The 18,095-nt window shown below is 43.7% G+C and overlaps 1 long non-coding RNA gene across 1 annotated transcript in view; it reads right to left on the bottom strand.

Annotated features, from left to right (window-relative positions):
• Positions 1–772: 772 nt before the first annotated feature.
• Positions 773–18,095, bottom strand: part of LOC143839641 (uncharacterized) — a 43,845-nt gene continuing 26,522 nt past the window's right edge. The window contains exons 2-3 of the long non-coding RNA XR_013231813.1: positions 1,946–2,009; positions 773–789 (exon numbers count right to left, since the gene is read on the bottom strand). This is a non-coding gene — a long non-coding RNA (uncharacterized LOC143839641). The remainder of the gene's footprint in view (positions 790–1,945; positions 2,010–18,095) is intronic.

Consider the following 18,095-nt stretch of genomic DNA (forward strand, 5'->3'; position numbering starts at 1 on the left):
GATTATTGCAATGGGTATTCAATCATAATATGAAACATGCCTTAAAATGTCTACTGTTATCTTTAATTCATAGAAAGCAGCAATGATTAGGTCAAAGAAAGTAATCCATAGAATTATCATATTAGCATAGAACACATCATATAAACCTTTTCATTGTCCTTATTCAAAACTAACATTTTCTTACTATGTAGATATACAGCAGAAGTAGCCAAACTGACTCTCCAGATATCCATGGACTACAATTCCTATGAGCCATGGTAATTGCAGTCCATGGACATCTGGAAACCCACAGTTTGGCCATCCCTGATTTAAAGAATACAGAACTTGGACAGTGGGACAGGAAGAGAAATGGGTTGTTCTTGCTATCTGCATCAATTTATGAATTGATATGCTGTTACCTCTGCAGAGCACAAGCCTGACAGAAAAACAATCTGTAACCTTTTGAGTACTCATTCAATATTCATCTTGCAAAGCCGTAAACTTTTAAACAGGTCCGTGGAGTGACGTGTCAAGAACCTCCACGAGCCAGTTTGCTGGGAGCAGCAGTATACAACTCCAATTCATAAATAATAATAAATAATTTTAGGTCATGGATCGTCCAACCCAAAGAGCAAACAGAGTCTAGCTGGAAAGCCATTCAACATATCCTGCAGCTCAAAGTATATGTACATGTCTAATCCTCGTACATGGGGCTAAATTCCAAGGGGTTGTCACAATTGTGCTTCCATCTTCTATGAGATCAGGTGGTGGTTCTTACAATTCTAGCAATTGACAGCAGTAGGACAGCTCCTAAAAGAGATTTCAAAATAAGAATGCAAGAAAGCGATGTATTATATGTATTAGTATATTATCACTGCTTCATTTGAATAGAGTGCTGTAGTAATGTATTAAACAAATTGCTTTTTGCCTTTATGGAATATTTCCGCTTTCCCACATGCATTTCTGTAATAAATGAATAAGGAATGGTTCATGGAAATAAGGAATAGATAGGAAGCCTAGATAGCATGTAGACAGAATGCAAATCAAATATGGTGGCTCCACAGATTCCCTCAAAAGCCACCCTTCCAGAAGATATGGCTAATATAGAATGAATTTTACAGGGCTCAATACTGGGTCCCTTACTTTACAACATTTTTATCAATGATTTGGATAAGAGGGTAGAGGGACTCATCATTACATTCGTGGATGACACCAAATTGGGAGGAGTAGCAAACAACCCAAAAGATAGAGATAGGTTGATTCCGCACCAGCAATGCCACTTCAGGTTGCCGCCAGTGCATTGCTGCAGAGCTGCATGCTCTTCCTGCCCTGATGGGCCTGATGTGAGACAGGCCCTGTTGACCACCACAGTGCCAAAATGGAATACAGAAGAATCCACATTCCCTTAGTGCGGTGTTTCTGGGGCCTGATCCATGCCAGGCCCGGGAGGGCATTGGCCTGGTGGCAACATCATGTGCATTGGCCCAGGCACAAGTAATTCAGCTTCCTAAAATCTAGAGCCTCTTTTGGCGCAGAGTGGTAAGGCAGCAGACCTGCAGTTTGAAGCTCTGTCCATGAGTCAGGGAGTTCGATCCTAGCAGCCAGCTCAAGGTTGACTCAGCCTTCCATCCTTCTGAGGTCGGTAAAATGAGTACCCAGCTTGCTGGGGGGTAAACGGTAATGACTGGGGAAGGCATTGGAAAACCACCCCGTATTGAGTCTGCCATGAAAACGCTGGAGGGCGTCACCCCAAGGGTCAGACATGACTCGGTGCTTGCACAGGGGATACCTTTACCTTTACCTTTAAAATCTAGAAAGAAATTTGACAGAGAATAACTGTAAATAACTGTGTACATTTCCTTTATTTAAACATGGTAATTCCCAAAGAGAGTGTGATACATTCTGCTGAACATTTATTTGGCCATACTGATAGTGCTTCAGCTCTCAAAATGATTAAGACTGTTACCTGTGCACTTCAATAGCTCTGTGATTCACAATGGGATGTGTATTTTCAATTGCTTGAAGATAACCTGTTAATTGAGGTTACAGAGAGTTCATTATAGCACCAGTTCATAAAGCACAGAAATGATGGATAGCAGAAAACACAAATGTCTCTTTTTCTGCATCTGGAGTGATAGCCCTTGCCTGTTTACCTTGTGATAATTAGAAATATGCATGCTTCCAAATCCAGCCCTTAATACTGTGACAAATGTCAGTGTCAACTGCCACCGCTTCAGGATTTTATTTCATTTACCTGAAGTCAATTAAACTTTAATTTAAAAAAAAACATGTTAATTTGATAGCACTTTATTATTAGGCATAGGTGTTAATTTAGGACAATTTATTTTGCCAATCTGAACACCTAAACCAAGGAAAGTAAGAGAAGAAAAACGCACTTCTTATTCTAAGTTATCACCACGGTCCCTTTGCTTACAATATCAAGCCTAGAAAAATTCTATCCGTTTTAGTGACTAGATATGTGTGTTTAGTTATTAATTAAAATAATTATAAAAATGAGGTGTTTCATAATTGTCAAAATTAATAATAATATGAGGATGAAAGAAATTCCTTATCTGAACAGCCCATAATGGGGAAAACGTTTTGTTTTATTCTGGTTTCTTTGATCACTGCAGTCTCTACTTTTATTGGTGTCCCTTTTACAAGGCAGCCAACATTTGTCTAATAAGGACAGAGAGTGAACTTAGCATTTCTGGGGGGGGGGGGTCATCAGGCTCTGGGGTTTCAATATTAACTGCAAACTGCAGCTACTAGAATTACTAGTGTGGCATTTAAATCCTGAAGAAGGGTAGGACTGCCTTGATAAGTGAAGTAAATCCCTGCTCTAATCACTACACCACACTAGTCCTTATGGGAAAGCTGAAATTTTACAATTGTTATAATTGAAACAGTAATCAAGACATGGTGGACTAGTATGACAAAACCAGAGCAGATTTTCAGGCATCTAACCCAGCTTCAAAGCAAATAGCTTGAAGCATTGCATTGTACCTATAGAATTATATCTTATTATCTACATTTCTATGATTTGGTCCTAGGGTTGCTAGTTCTGGTTTGGGAAATCCCTGGAGATTTGGGGTTTGGAGCCAGGAGTGGATGGGATTTGGGACAGAGAGGGACCTCAGTGGTGCACAATACTATGGAGTCCACCCTCCAAATCAGACATTCGTGGTATGCCAAGAATCTGGCCTTCTGAAGGTAGAAACCCGTGCCTGGCTGACAACCATAAATTACTGGTTAAAAATTTACCTCCATCCTAAGGAACTAATCCTGAATTTTTTAGCAGTCTCCTCACAATTCCCATGGAATGGTAAAATCATTGAAAAAAATCCAAACTCTGGGCCTCGATCCAAACCATCAAATAGAATATGGCCTTAAAACAGCCAAAGCCGTCGTATGGCAACGTCTTTTTGATAAAAATTCTCAGGAGGAATTCTCAATTCTTCCTTGAATCTATAGCACTCTGAAAGGATCGTCAGGAAATACTCCAGCTCCATATCTCACAAATATCTCGATAGTAAAATAAGGTTGGGCCTTCTCAAGAGCACGTTTTAACTCATTCCCCTCAGCCGCCCTCAAGGGCAGGTTTCTCAATCGTCTGCTGGATCTAAGTGTATGCCCCTGTGATAATGTCCAGCCTTAGACAATTTCACATATCTTACTATATTGTCCTTTTTATGAAAGCTTCCGAAAATATCTAATCCTAACTTTACTATCCCACTACACTAGACATTCATCCTTATCATCCCATAATAGTGACACTCTAGTTAAATTTTTGCTAATGGATAAAGACCCACTTATTTCTAACATGGTAGCAAAATTCCTTTACATCTCTACTAGAATTAGATCGAAAAGAATGTCCAAACAATAGTAATGGATAGGTAATGGATAGGCCATCTTATCACTTGGGTTAATGGACTGTTCTAGAAGACGTATTGATTCCTTGCCCCTGCAGTTAACCTCCTTGAGGTTTCTTCCCCCTTCTTCTTTACATGTTATAACCCTTCCCCCTACGTACAATAACATATTATTTGTTTCCAACAATACATTTTTTTAATATTGTTTTATCTTAATATTTTTATGTAGCTATACTTTTTGTATTTTTTCACTACACATATCAATTCACTTTTATAATTGATTGCAGTTTCTATTGATGCATTATTTATGTGGGTCAATCGACCGAATAAACCTACTGTACTGTACTGACATTGGTGGGCGGAGGGCAATTTCCAGATCATTGGCCCATCAGGACATTTCCCTGTGGCCTTAATGGCCAATGTGCCACTGCTTCAGACCTTATAACATCTGAGGTTGCCAGCCAGCAACTGGCACCAAATGAGAGACTGCGGGTGGGGGGGAGAGAACATGGTGGACACTGTCATACTATCAGCATGACTTCCTGGGATTGATTAGAAACTCATAGTTTCCATTGAATCCTAATGTGTTGCATCACTTTGGAATTATCCCTCTCCCCAATCCTACCAAGCAATTGTTGGAAGAGACCGGGGAACCCTAATACCAACACTGCATAAAAAAAAGGAGCCAACTATGTTTAAAGTTTTTTCCAACACAGTACAAAAGAATGCATTTCATTTTAAATAGTCTTGCTCAAGAGAGCTATCTTAAACCATATAGAAATAATTCAATTAAATAGAAAGAAAAGGGTATCTTTCTTGTTAATGACCTCTGTCTTCTCATTTTATTCCCTCTATTCGCACTATGTTTTTGCTGTGAGGAATAGATGTGGCCATGGCAACTGCAACATGAGAACCAGATTCTGTTCCCAACACTCCTTCCTTTGTTTGTCCTCTATTTTTCAATATGTAGTATTTCTAAATGGCCAAGACTCATTGGTTTTGACTATGAAGAGAGATGAGAGAGGTTTATATAGTGCAGAAATTGCTCTATGCATAGGGACACATTTCCCCACAACTTGTAGGAAAATATGCCTATGGTTCACCACACCTCAAGAGTGAAAAACAGATGGAGATTGGGGCCATTTCTGCATGAGGAGTATTTTCCTAGACAGCATCCGAATGTTGGCAACTTTTAGAGCACCCTCCTCATGATGTCGCCAACATGCTGAGGCTACCCAGTTGACAGGTCAAGATTCTGCCAGTTTTAAAGTGTGATGCAGTAAATCCAGGAAAGTGGGTTTACCACATTCTATCATGTGCCCCAGCGGTGAGCAAGCACTGAGCAAAAGGGGATAGGAACATACTGAGGGGGGAATGCACTATAGTCTCTTGAGCATTGTCCTGCCCTTGCACCTGCCCTCCCCTCTCCATTTCCATTTCTAATTGTGCCCCACCTTGTCCTCCTCAGCCCCCTTCTCACTGGCCAGGGTGCCTCGCTGCTCAAGCCACCACCACTGCCCCTGCTTCCTTCCCAATGGCCCCAGCAGCTACCACCGCTGCAAATTGTCCCCTGCCTCACCCTCCTCACAACCCTTCTTGCCTGACAGGGTGCCTCACGATCCAAGCCACCACCACCTCTGCTGCTGTTGCTGCCCCTATCACCTTCTCAATGGCTCCAGCAGCTGCCACCACCGCAAATGGCCCCCACCTCATCCTCCTCACCCCCCTTCTGCCTTAGCACCTGTGGGGGGGGGGCTCATACAGCACCAGCATGATGCAGATGTTGCCAGGCACTGGGGCCAAGCCTGCCACCCACAACTCGCAGTACTTTCTCCTAAGAGCCAGGCATTTGGATATTTTTAAACTGTCTTTTGTGTCAGTGCGTATGCATTGCAATGCCTTAGTTTGGATTTTTTTTAAAATTAATTTTCATGCTCAGGAAACACACAAACCTTCTCTGAGAGGGGATTGGTTGTCTCCAGAATTGACAGGCCAAGGAGGGGTGAGTAAAGAGTGTGTTGCTCTCTCTTCTGCATTTTCTCCATGCTAGTGAGGAGGGGAAGAGTCACAATGTGGTAGCAAAAAAAAGGGGGGGGGGAGACTTTATAGTATGGAGGGGGAAAAATCACAATTGCAGACAGGAGACAATGCAAAATTTGCCCCCCCCATGTGGAAATGGTTTGGGTGTATGTATTGGTTAGTAAAGTAAAGTTCTATAGGAAAAGCCATTTTGTAAACTCTCTTCAAGCCATTATATTGCGACTGAAAAATACACTTGCTTTTATTGAAGCTCATTCAAATTAAGATGCATTTTACAGCAGTAGAAAGGAAAGAAATCTAATGCAAGTAATGCTATGCCTGTTATGTAGCCTGCTTGATATGGCTGCATTTGAGTGAAAGAATTAAACTAGGTATGTAATCCTGGCTTGCCTGCACATGAGAGATTTGCAGATGCATCCAGCACAACCAGGAGTAGAGGCAGAACCAAGGCACAGAAAGAAAAGGAGGTATCATGGAATTGTCTAGAATTGACAAAAAGGCATCACACATATACAATCTGGTTCCAGAGAAAAGGGAACCATAGCATATACCAGTGTCTAGGCAGGCTAAATCGCCTTCTCGAAAACAACAGACTACAATAATGCCCCAGCATCTAGGACTTTATTTTTTCCCTTGGAGTTTAAGTGTATGTGCTGAAGACAGTCATTGTACTGCAAATGCGGCTCCATTCAGGAAAATGGCAACGGGTGGGGGGGGCAGGAACCCATACCTCCCACTCCACAGTCCCAAGTACAAATTGTGCCCTTTAACAGGCATTTCCCACGTGACTCCTGAAATATCTAATTCAAGTTAAATATTTTTTACTCAACTCAACTTTGCAGATTGCTACCCACAATCCAGCAGCAACTATTGAGAATCAAGACAATACTGAGGACAGCTTACCACAAGACAAACCCAATGCAAATGACAACAGACCACAATTGGTGGTCACCTACAGCTCAAAACTCAAGCCAGGTCATTTTGTTATTAATGACCCACAACCTATGCTAGATAGTGACACCTCTAGTGCAGGCACTTGTGGGGCTAACCTTTTCTTGCTTACAGACAGCCTGCTAACCTAAAACATCTTCTCCATAATGTCAAACTACTTAACAGTAACATAGACTCTGATTACAATGTCTGCAATGAACTAAGATGCCAGATTTGCTCTATTATAGAGCCTAGCAACACTATAATTGGACCCAGCATCAGCCATACCATCTCAGGTTCATACTCCTGTTCATCCTCTAATGTGGTTTATGCCATCACAAGTAATCAGCAATGCCCTTCCACCCTCTACACTGGATAAAAAGGCCAGTCCCTTTGACAAAAATTTAATGGGCATAAATCTTAGGAACCATAACAAAAACCAGTGGGGGACATTTTAATACCAGCACCTTGAATTCAGGCCAGAAGCAAATTGGAAACCAGTGTACATGAACCAAGACTGCAGTGATATGGTCCATTTAACTTTCTTGCCACAGCATTTTGTACCAATTGTTGTTTCCACGCACAATGGTGGTCCTGCATCGAGGACACAGCTGTAATTTAATCTAGATATTGCCAGGGCATGCACAACAATAGCAACATCTTTGCTTAGCTATGGAAAGCAAAAGCTGTTTCTCCAGTGCCACCATTTGTTTATCTAACCGGAGACCAGGCCCCAGCAGTGCCTCTAACCTGTGAAACTGCTCTTTCATGTAGTGTAACCCCACAATACCCGGTTTAGTCCTACCTCCCACCAGTAGACTTCTTTATGAATAGAAAGACTGGGGTGACCATTCCTCTCATAAGGAAAAGAATTGGTATAAAGTACTTTGGAGGTTGTTAACAGAACTCAGGAGGTAAGCATTTTAAAATAAATACATAACTCTTCAATCTAAGTTTTTCTTTTTGGAATCTCTTCAAGTCATAATGAAAAAGGGGCTAGTGTGAGAACACGTTTGTTTTCTAGATGCAGGAGGGAATCAAAAACCTCACAAATGAAATTAGTTCTATAATGATAAACACCTGGAAGTACTATTCCTACTAGATTAGGACTCCTCTTATGCAGGAAAGCAGATGCATGTAGCAAGCAATTGCACTGAATAATAAAAGAAGTCCATGCAAAAATGTCTTTAAAATGATCAAACTAAGCATCTTTTGAAAACATGCAGTTCTGAAGAACTAATGTACCCCCATTAAGGAGAGAACATTTTAGAATTTCTTAAATGCCTTGTATAAATTTCCAAGATTAGAAAGAGCATATTAGATCATGAACTGAAATTTAATTCTAACAGGTTTAAAATATGTTAAAAAAAAACAAAAACCTCGGAATGATTCTTTAGGGCTCTTTGGGCTTCTTCCCTCTGTTTCAGACCATTCTCACATGAAACAGAAGTGAATGAATTTTCCTGGACAGGACAAAACCTCTTTGTATGTAACTATTCAAAACACTCATGTTAATAATAAATTGCAGAAACAAGAAATTAAAGTAAGAAGGGAATCGCTAGGTGACTGTTGCTTAATAGAGTTCACATTAGAAAGGGTATTGCGGTGAATTATGCAGCAGGAAATTATTCTATAAAATTAGATATAATATCCATTACATTTAAATGAGAGAATCACATTGTACTTAATAGCCTTGGGTTCCTGCTTTCAAAAAGTACCAAGAATGGAAAATTATTGCAAGTTAAATATCAGAGCTGTGGAAAATAGCACATCACATCTCTGTTCTGAAGGCTATTATGCAGAGCACAATAGCAGAAATTATACCAGGATTAAAGCAAATAAGAAGTCTGTTTTTCCACTAAGTGCAAACCAAAATTAGATGAGGTTTTACAAATAAAGAAAATATTTACTGCATATTAATTTTTCCAATTAGTAACCCATTCTTTGTTAGCACAAGTTTATTTTCATTTAGTAAAATGACCTATGTAAAATTTTTGCATTAATTTTGCTCGAAACTCTTCAGCCATGCAACTATGAAATCAGCAGCAGTCCTAAGTACATGATTAACATTGCCTTCTTAAGCAATTACACCAGTCTTTCTCAACCAGGGTTTCATGAAACCCTGGGGTTTCTTGATGGCTCTGGGTTTCCCAAATTAGTGGGAGTTAATTAATTTTAATATATTTTAATTTGTTAAACATTTATCAGGTGATATGACCATATGTGGTCCTGTCAATCCCCCCCCTCCCCCGCAATGGCCAGTGATGGGTCTGGAGTAGGGGAAGGGGGGCATCATGTGGGCATGTACATAACTGTATTTCCCAACAATATTCTGCATGATTGCGCCACTTCTGGGGTTTCTCAAAGCCTGAGTAATGTTTCAGGGGGTTCTCAATGGTAAAAAAGTTGTGAAAGGCTGTGTTACACCTTCAAGAAATGAGAGTATGATTGTTCAATAATTCACTGTGTTCCATTGAACCAAATAGGGATTTGTTCTTTAGAGCAGTGGTCGCCAACCACTGGGCCGCGCCCTGGTGCTGGGCCACAAAAGCCCTGGTACCGGGCTGCGGCTCCCTCTCCCCGCCTCCCCGCAGTAAGAAACTTCCCAGGCTGCAAGTTTGTGGCCCGGCAAGCTTCTTACTGTGGGAGGGGGGGAGAGGGAAGCAGGGCCGTGCACGCAAAATGCACATGCACGGCCGAAAATGCACGTGCGCGGAAGTGCCGGGCACGTGCATTTTCGGCCACGCACGGAGCATGCGTGTGTGCACGGCCACACATGCGCAACATGTGCAATCGCCCTCTCTGTTGCCGCCGGTCCCCAGCCTGAAAAAGGTTGGGGACCACTGCTTTAGAGCATAGCCACAGTACAACTTTAAGAGTAATAGCTCTATATAGAACAAAGGTTCTTAATTTTTTTTTCATAATACCCTGCCCTTGTGCTATCTAATATTATAATTTCAGTATAGCTGACTCTCTAGCTGAGACTGAAAGGCATAAGGGAATTGGGTTGGTCATGGTCTTATTTGGACTGCTACCATTATAATAAACAGTTGCTTCATATTTGCCTGCCACTGCAAACCTCATTAGAAAAATGAAATACTTTGCTTTTTAAAACCCTATGAATAGTTTTAAAAATAATAGTTTAAAAAAACCACTATTACAGATCTCAAGGGGAGACTTGGATTGTCTCTTTGCTCCTGCAGAAAGGCAAACAAAACCAGGCAGTGGGAATACACATTTTTATCTCTCCTATTTTCATTGATTCATTTGAGTCTTAGAAGCATTCTAAGGGTATGTTACAGAATGTTTATGAATATGGTTGCCAAATATGCATCAGCTATAATGGCCTGATTCCAATAGAATTTAATTAGGATGATGAAGAAAAAAGATGCCTACAGTTTGTTCCAAGGAGAAACCATAGAGGAAGTATGATCTTTAGAATCAGACCAATATGACCATGAAACTTGGCTAAAAAGGTAAAGGTATCCCCTTTGCAAGCACCGAGTCATGTCTGACCCTTGGGGTGACGCCCTCCAGCGTTTTCTTGGCAGACTCAATACAGGGTGGTTTGCCAGTGCCTTCCCCAGTCATTACCATTTCCCCCCAGCAAGCTGGGTACTCATTTTACCGACCTCAGAAGGATGGAAGGCTGAGTCAACCTTGAGCCGGCTGCTGGGATCAAACTCCCAGCCTCATGGGCAGAGCATGTCTGCTGCGTTACCACTCTGCACCACAAGAGGCTCTGAAACTTGGCTACATGTCTACAAAATGTGAGTCTAATCATTTAAGCTATGAAGTGATGGATATAACCATAGATAGAAATGGGCCCATTGCTACACACATACATACATTTCAGATAAGTAAGAACCAGATAACATGAGGTTTGATATAATAGCTATAATAGTCACCTAACTTTAGAAGAAAGTCAACCTGATTTGACTATTTATTATATACTAGATATTAAGCCCGCTGTGGGCTCTAGAATGGTGGGTGGGTGGAGGGATGGGGCGAAGGGAGAAGGACAGTCAGAGAGAAAGACAGAAAGGGAGGAAGATAGAGACAGAAGAAGAGGGAAAGAAACAGGTAGTGAGAAAGAGGCAGATAGGAAGGAAGGGAGAGGCAGAGAGGAAGGAAGAAAGAGAAGGACAAAGAGAATGCTGGGAGGAAGGGAAGGATAAAGGGAATGCTGGGAGGAAGTCAGGAACAGAGTCAGGTAGGTGGCCTGAAAGGGGACTTTGTGGCCTACTGCCAGGCCCAGGGGCAGGCGAACCTGCCCCAGGGCCCGGCAGAAGGCCCGGGATGGTGGCGGCAGGCTTTGCGGCCTACTGCCGGGGCCAAGGGCCCAGCAGAAAGCTCCGGACGGGGGTGGCGGGCTTTGCGGCCTTCTGCCAGGCCCAGGTCCATGCGACCCTGCCCCAGAGCCCGGCAGAAGGCTCCCTGGGCGAGGGGAAGCTGGCCGGAGGACTTACCGCTGGGAAAGGCTTCTTCCTCTGAGCAGTGACTCCCTGGCCAGCCCAGGCAAGGCCAGGCCAAGCAGCCATTGGGGAGCCACTTTGCGGCTCTGGATTGCCCCCCCCCCGAGTTTTTATCCCGGACAGAGCCCGCCCTATCTCCTCCCCTTTAAACCTTACTCCTTTATTTTATCCGCTCCTCAGGAGTGGTTAAAGACTAGTAGAAAGGCCTATTTTAAAAACAGGCTGGGGTCCAGGGGTCACCTTCTCTTAGCAGCCAGGATTCCAAGGGGGTGGCAACTGTGGAGTGTGGGTGGAGGAGATTCCCTGCCATACCTGAGTAACTCAGAAGTGTGACACAGCTGCTGCAGATGCCATTCAGGTGGCCTCCACTGTCCTAGCCTGGCAGCCAGAAGGTCAGGAAGGGACATGAGGAGCAAGAATGGCTGGGTGTCCCCAGCATCCAGTCCCCATGGATCACACAAGAAAGAATATTCCCTGGCAGCCAAGAGGACAGGGAGAGGGGGGGGGGTGGCAGGGAAGCACAAGAAGAGGGCATTCCCCACCATGATCAGAAGCCAGGAAGAGTAACGCAGTGGCATCAGAGTGTATAGGCAGGCTTCCTCAGCAGCCAGGAAGGTGGTGTGGCTGGCATGGAAGGGATGGACAGCTAGAGGATGTATCAGAGCCCTTGCATCCATGCTTCTGACAACATGCCAGGCCTCTGATTGCCCCTCAGTGGGAGGGCCCTCCCCCCTCCCCCCTCCCCCTTCCCCCAAGGTCCAGTGAGAGGGCCAGCATATCGTTGGGGTGCAAGGTCAAAATTTTGCATGTTATGATGAACTTTTTTAGATTCAGAATTTTAGCCATGTGAGTCTGAAGCAGCAGAACGAATGTGGAGTCCACCAACAAAGTTAGGGTCCACCAACAAAGAGAGCCAATTTGGTGTAGTGGTTATGAGTGTGGACTTCTAATCTGGCATGCTGGGTTCGATTCTGCGCTCCCCCACAAGCAACCACCTGGGTGACCTTGGGCTCGTCACGGCACTGCTAAAACTGATCTGACCGAGCGGTGATATCAGGACTCTCTCAGCCTCACCCACCCCACAGGGGTGTCTGTTGCGGGGAGAGGAATGGGAAGGTGACTGTAAGCCGCTTTGAGCCTCCTTCGGGTAGGGAAAAGCGGCATATAAGAACCAACTCTTCTTCTTATTATTATTCAAGGTATAAACTTTCATGTGTCAGATACAGTGAAACAATACATATGGGTAGAGAGAGGGCAGGAGGGTTGAATTGCCAAGAACTACTCTCTCTTCATTCTTAGAGTTCATAAGAGTCACCTTTGAGACACAAGACTCAGAGAGAGGTCCAGTCAGGCCTTCTCTTTTATGAATCACTAGCTCAACAAAACAGTAGCATGTAATCCATATAGCTCAGATAGGTATTCCCTCATCATTGCACCTGCTGAAGCCTGGCTCATGCACCACATGCTCCTGCTGGTACCTCTAGCCTCCCCAATGGCCTCTATCAGCAAAGGCGTCTTTGAAATACCTGTAGGGGGCTCTGCCCAGAAGGGGAGGAAGTAAGGTAAGAAGTAGAGCTGCTTTTCTCCTTCTTCCTTTTCTTGAAGCAGCACATCTCTCTTGCAAACCAGCATGGTGTAGTGGTTCACAGAGAAGGACTCTAATTCCCTCCCACTTACCCTGTTTTGTTGGCTGTTAAACATATGTCTTTATAGCCACTGGATGATGTATTTATATTGCATTTGGTCACAGCTGGCAGTTTTGGCATGGCATGGAGCCTGTGGGGGGGGAGTTAAGTCTATGCATCGGACTCCCCAGGTTGAGGACCTCCATACGAGATGGCAGGTCTGAGAGCAGGGCTGACCCAGATGGGGAGGTTGGGGCTTGCAGTGCCAGGTAGCCCAGGGTGGGACCAAGAAAGAGGTGGGTGCCTCTCCTTAGCACCCCAGGGCTTACAGTGCCGGGTGCCTTGGGGCGGGGCCAAGGGAAGTGGACACTTCCTCTTGGGACCCCAGGTGGACACTTCCCTATGGTGGGAATCCAGCAGCAAGGAGACCTGCTTTCCTGGCGGTGTAACCAGGTGGGCCCCGGGGCACCACTGGTTCTTCCCTTGGACAGGATCCCAGCAGCAAGGAGACCTGTGTTCCCAGCAGGGATACAGATGGGCTCTGGGCCACTGCTGGGGTCCAGGTTCTTGTGGTCTTTTGACTGCAAGTCAGGCTCCCTCTCCCATGCTCTGCCAACACTCCTGTGGAGTATTAATAAAGCTGTGGCCTTGTTCAAGCCAACAGAAATGTGTGTGTTTCTTCCTTGAGCCCAAAATGCCATCCTGCAAGTCAATAGAAAGTGCCTCAGAATAGGTAGTATGATAGTGCTGACGATGTCAAATGAAATCCTTCACTGATAAATGTGATTGTTGTAAAAAAAACACGTCACAACATGAATAAGTTGGTAACTGTAACTACCAAGTAGGTAGCACACAAAGCAAGAAGTGGTGAGTCTTCAATTTATGGTCAAGAAGAAATTCTAAATGAAGAATAAAATCTATCTAACAATATACATCCATCCCCAGAAACACTGGAGTGGAGGCTAGAGTGCTACCAATACTAATGCTGTGCAAATAGTGGTGGAATAGAATTTTCACTTCTCTCTTCCACAAGTCCTCTCCAGCCCTGCTCTTGTTAACAATCACTTCTTACTTTAGACAAATACTTTGAAAAAAGCCAGTTTAAAACGAATGAGAATTCCAGGGGTTTTAGATGCTTCCTTATGTTTGATACACTCCAGCAAGATTTTGTTGGCCTAGTTGTGTTAGATTAAAAATAGCTTAAACAGGAAGACATTAACATCAGCATTTATTATTAATTAATAGCTTCAGAAGCTCTCTTCTAATTTACCATTACAATCTGAAAAGACTGGGACTATATGCTATATGAAGTGAGCAGTAGGCTATGAAGAATGTAATTACTTGCTATGCCGAGTATATCTGGGGCTTTACAGTAACGACACAACAATTGTGTTAATTTATTGAATATAGCTGAACATTGTAACTTTTTTTTTTGGTTCTGTGAATATTCAATTAACAAAGAACAGCAGACTTATTGAATATAAATTGGTGTACTATTTGCTGGTAAAGATTTTACTATTATTACAATTAGATCTTTCTTACATTTCACATTATGATGAAATAATTATGTTGTCCCTAGGCAAAATAACAATGAGATCAAGTTATATAATATTATATGACAGTGTTTTCTAGTTGCTAGTTTTTCTATCTATTTGCATAGCAGGTTCAAGGGGGGCTAGTATACATTTTTGTCACGTCTTTTTTATTACAAGGGAGCTAAAAAATTAGGAGATGGCACTTTTGATTCTGATACAGTCTTAGCAACATTATTTTATCAGAGTTTGGTGAGAATTTTTTTTTAATCTCTGAGACTGTTGGTTGAATCAGTGGCATTTCTCCTATCTCATCACCCGGTGGTGGTTGGAAGATTGCAGCTTGCAGAGAAAGGACAGGATTTGGCCCTATGTGACCTCCCATGATGTCAACAGCTGGTGTGCTGGATTGGAGTTTTAGTGCTGGGGACGGTGTTCATCGTAGGCAGCTACCTGGCCGTGAGTGAGCTGGCGCAGCGGCTGAAGCTCCGCGAGGGCTCCACGTGCCTGGCCTGGGTGCTGGGGACAGAGGAGGGAAAGGGGATGGGTGATGGTGCGACAGCAGCGGCACCCCCATGGCAGCAGCGCAGCCACTTTTAGTTTCATTTCTCCGGGGTCAGAAGCAAAAGTGGCTGGGCGGCGGCAGCCCCACGGGAGAGCTGCACCGAGCTTCCCTGCGTGCCGGGCGCGTGATGGAGTCGGGACATTTTAAAAACGCAACGGGACCCGGCACAAATTGTGGAAAGGCGGGGCGGTCCCACCAGAATCATCATATCTGGTCTCCTTACTTAACTAGCCCCAGAACTCCTAGTCACGGTGATCCATGTGATTGTCACCTTTAGATTAAACTTCTGTAACTCGCTGTATGCAGGCCTTGTATGCAGGCCTGGTAACTGCATCTGGGATAAAATGCAGCTGTGATGTTCACAAGAACATCTTGGAAAGCCGACATCCAGCCAGTGCTGCAGCTGTACTGGTTGCCAGTTGTGTTCCAGATCAAAGTTCTGTTTTTGACTTTTAAAGCCATTTGCAATCTGGGCCTAGCATATCTGAGGGACCATATTATCCCTATGCCCCACACAGAGCTTTTCGCTGGGCAAATCTGAATAGGTTGGTGATCCCCAGCCCACAGAAAATGTGCCTGGCCTCAACCAGGGCTTAGGCCTCTATGGTCCTGGTCCCTACCTGGTGGAATAAGCTCCCAGAAGAGCCCTGTTGGAGCTGTCACAGTTCCACAGAGACTTCAACATGGAGCTCTTTTGCCAGGCATTTGGTTGAGGTCAGGATGAGGAAGATCTATTGAGTCCCTCTTCTGAGCACCCCTCTGAAACACTGGGCTGAAGGGATCTATTGAGTTGGTGTGGAGAATGGTTGGAGTTTGGGGGTTTAGGGGTTTTGTGTGGTTATTGTATTATATATTAAATGGTTGTAAACTGCCACGAGCCAGCTGGACCAAAAGCAGCACTCAAAAACTATAACAAATAATAAAATCATCATCATCATCATTTGTTGTTTTTATTCTTAAGCAAGCAGCATGAGATATAAAAAGTGTTACATTCAATCACTAAGCCCCAGTGTTATGCAATGGAGGGGATTCCTAGCCAAAATAGCTCACTGAATCGCTCACTGTTTTGCCAGTCTGGTGACTGGTCAAGGAGATGACCCCATTTTTGCATGGAAGTGACTGAAATACACACATGTGTACATACTCACTATGACCCACCTCAGTCTTAATAATTCATTCCAGCAACCACCTTTATTCTGTATTCTAGGACAGTAAAAACAGTGTAGCCCTTATTTTCCTTTGCTTCTAATTGTGGCTTCACCTTTTTTGCCAGCTGTTGAATCTCAGGAATAGCTGGTTTGGCAATGGCTAATCCTCCAGGCATCTTGGTGAGAATGGAAACTCTCTGAGAAGGAGGGAGAGTCCTTGGGAAGAAGTCTAGTCAGTGGCAGAATCTCCCAATCTATTATTGGTCTCACATACGAAGCTGACTACACCCTGGATTTGATTATTGGGGCAGGGATACATGTGAGCCCGTTGGCCATGGGTGGGCCACTTAGCCCTGAAGGCACAGGCCAATATCCCACTGCCTCTTTGCATAGACAGAGAGCAGAGTTATGCTTGCCCACAGAGACATATGGATACAATAGGATTTTGGAATGCTCTGTGGGATCTATTGCCCTCCACCAACTCAGTAGATGAGCTGGTAGAGAACTGCAACAGCCATTGCTCCAAAGCCATTGACAAGCCTGTTCTTCGATGCTCTCTCAGCTCCCATCCCATGCTAGCCATGTGGTATACCCCAAACCTGGGGGGAAACGAGCTGAGATGGCTCGAGCAGGTTTGGTAGAAAACTCATGATGCAGCTTCTAAAATGCTTATGAATGCTTATAAGATGAGAGTAAAGGTTGCAAGCAGGGAATACTCTATGGCTTCTGTTGCCTCTGCTAGTTCGTGCCCAGCACAATTATTCAGAACACTCCAATCACTTGCAAGGCAGAGCTGTTCCTCCAGGCCTACAGCTGTGGCCTGATCTCATAGACCGCTCTGTCTGTATCTGCATCTGCCAAATGACTCCCATGGAGATGCGACGTCATGCCCACCCAAATCCCAAGACAATTTTATGGGTGATATTAGAGTAATTTAGTTTGGAAGTTTAATTATTCTCAGATGGTATTTTAAAATGTTTATGCAAATTCAAACATGTGATCTGCTCTGAGTCAGCTGAGACAGGGCGGAATAGAAGTAACAAAAATAATAAATATACATAAAATGTTTTTGCCACCAAGGCCAAGCTGATGTGATAAAATAAAAATTCTCACAACACACCCCTCACTCATGCTGAAATAAATAATAATAATCCAAATAATAATCCAAGCATCATCATCATTATTATTGTTGTTGTTGTTGTTGTTAGATTTATTTCCCGCCTCTCCCGAAAGGTTCGAGGCAGGTCACAACAACTAACCCCATTAAAATTTCCATTCAAACATCAATCTACTAACATGACGGCTAAAAATCCCATCCCTCCCCCAACTAATCATCATTAAAGAAGCAGACAGAGGAGAAGCAATTGTTAATATGGACAAATCACACTACCTTCAGAAAACCAAAAGAAAACTCTCAAATACCACTTAAAACAGGGGTAGTCAAACTGCGGCCCTCCAGATGTCCATGGACTACAATTCACATGAGCACTTGCTAGCATTTGTTGGCAGGGGCTCATGGGAATTGTAGTCTATGGACATCTGAAGGGCTGCAGTTTGAATACCTCTGACTTAAACAAATGACTATACTCAGACACCACTTAAGAATGTAAAAAAGAGCGAAACAGAATTAGGAAGGCATTACAGAGAGAGAGAGAGAGAGAGAGAGAGAGAGAGAGAGAGAGAGGAACAGATCTGTATGGACACACCACAAGAACCTTGACCAGATAGACATTTTCTATCTCCTGCCCAAATACAGAAGCCTGGGACCGCAGAACATCCTATTGTCTGAGGCATAGGCACCATCACTGCAGGAGTCTCAGGATACATCCAGTGCCGTCAGTGTTCCCAGTTATGTGCACAACACCACAGACACTGCTCAGCTCTTCTTGCTCCCAAATAAGCATTTATTTTAAGCTTTGGGTGTAATCC

Source organism: Paroedura picta, chromosome 1, assembly GCF_049243985.1.
Source record: "Paroedura picta isolate Pp20150507F chromosome 1, Ppicta_v3.0, whole genome shotgun sequence".
Classification (NCBI taxonomy): domain Eukaryota; kingdom Metazoa; phylum Chordata; class Lepidosauria; order Squamata; family Gekkonidae; genus Paroedura; species Paroedura picta.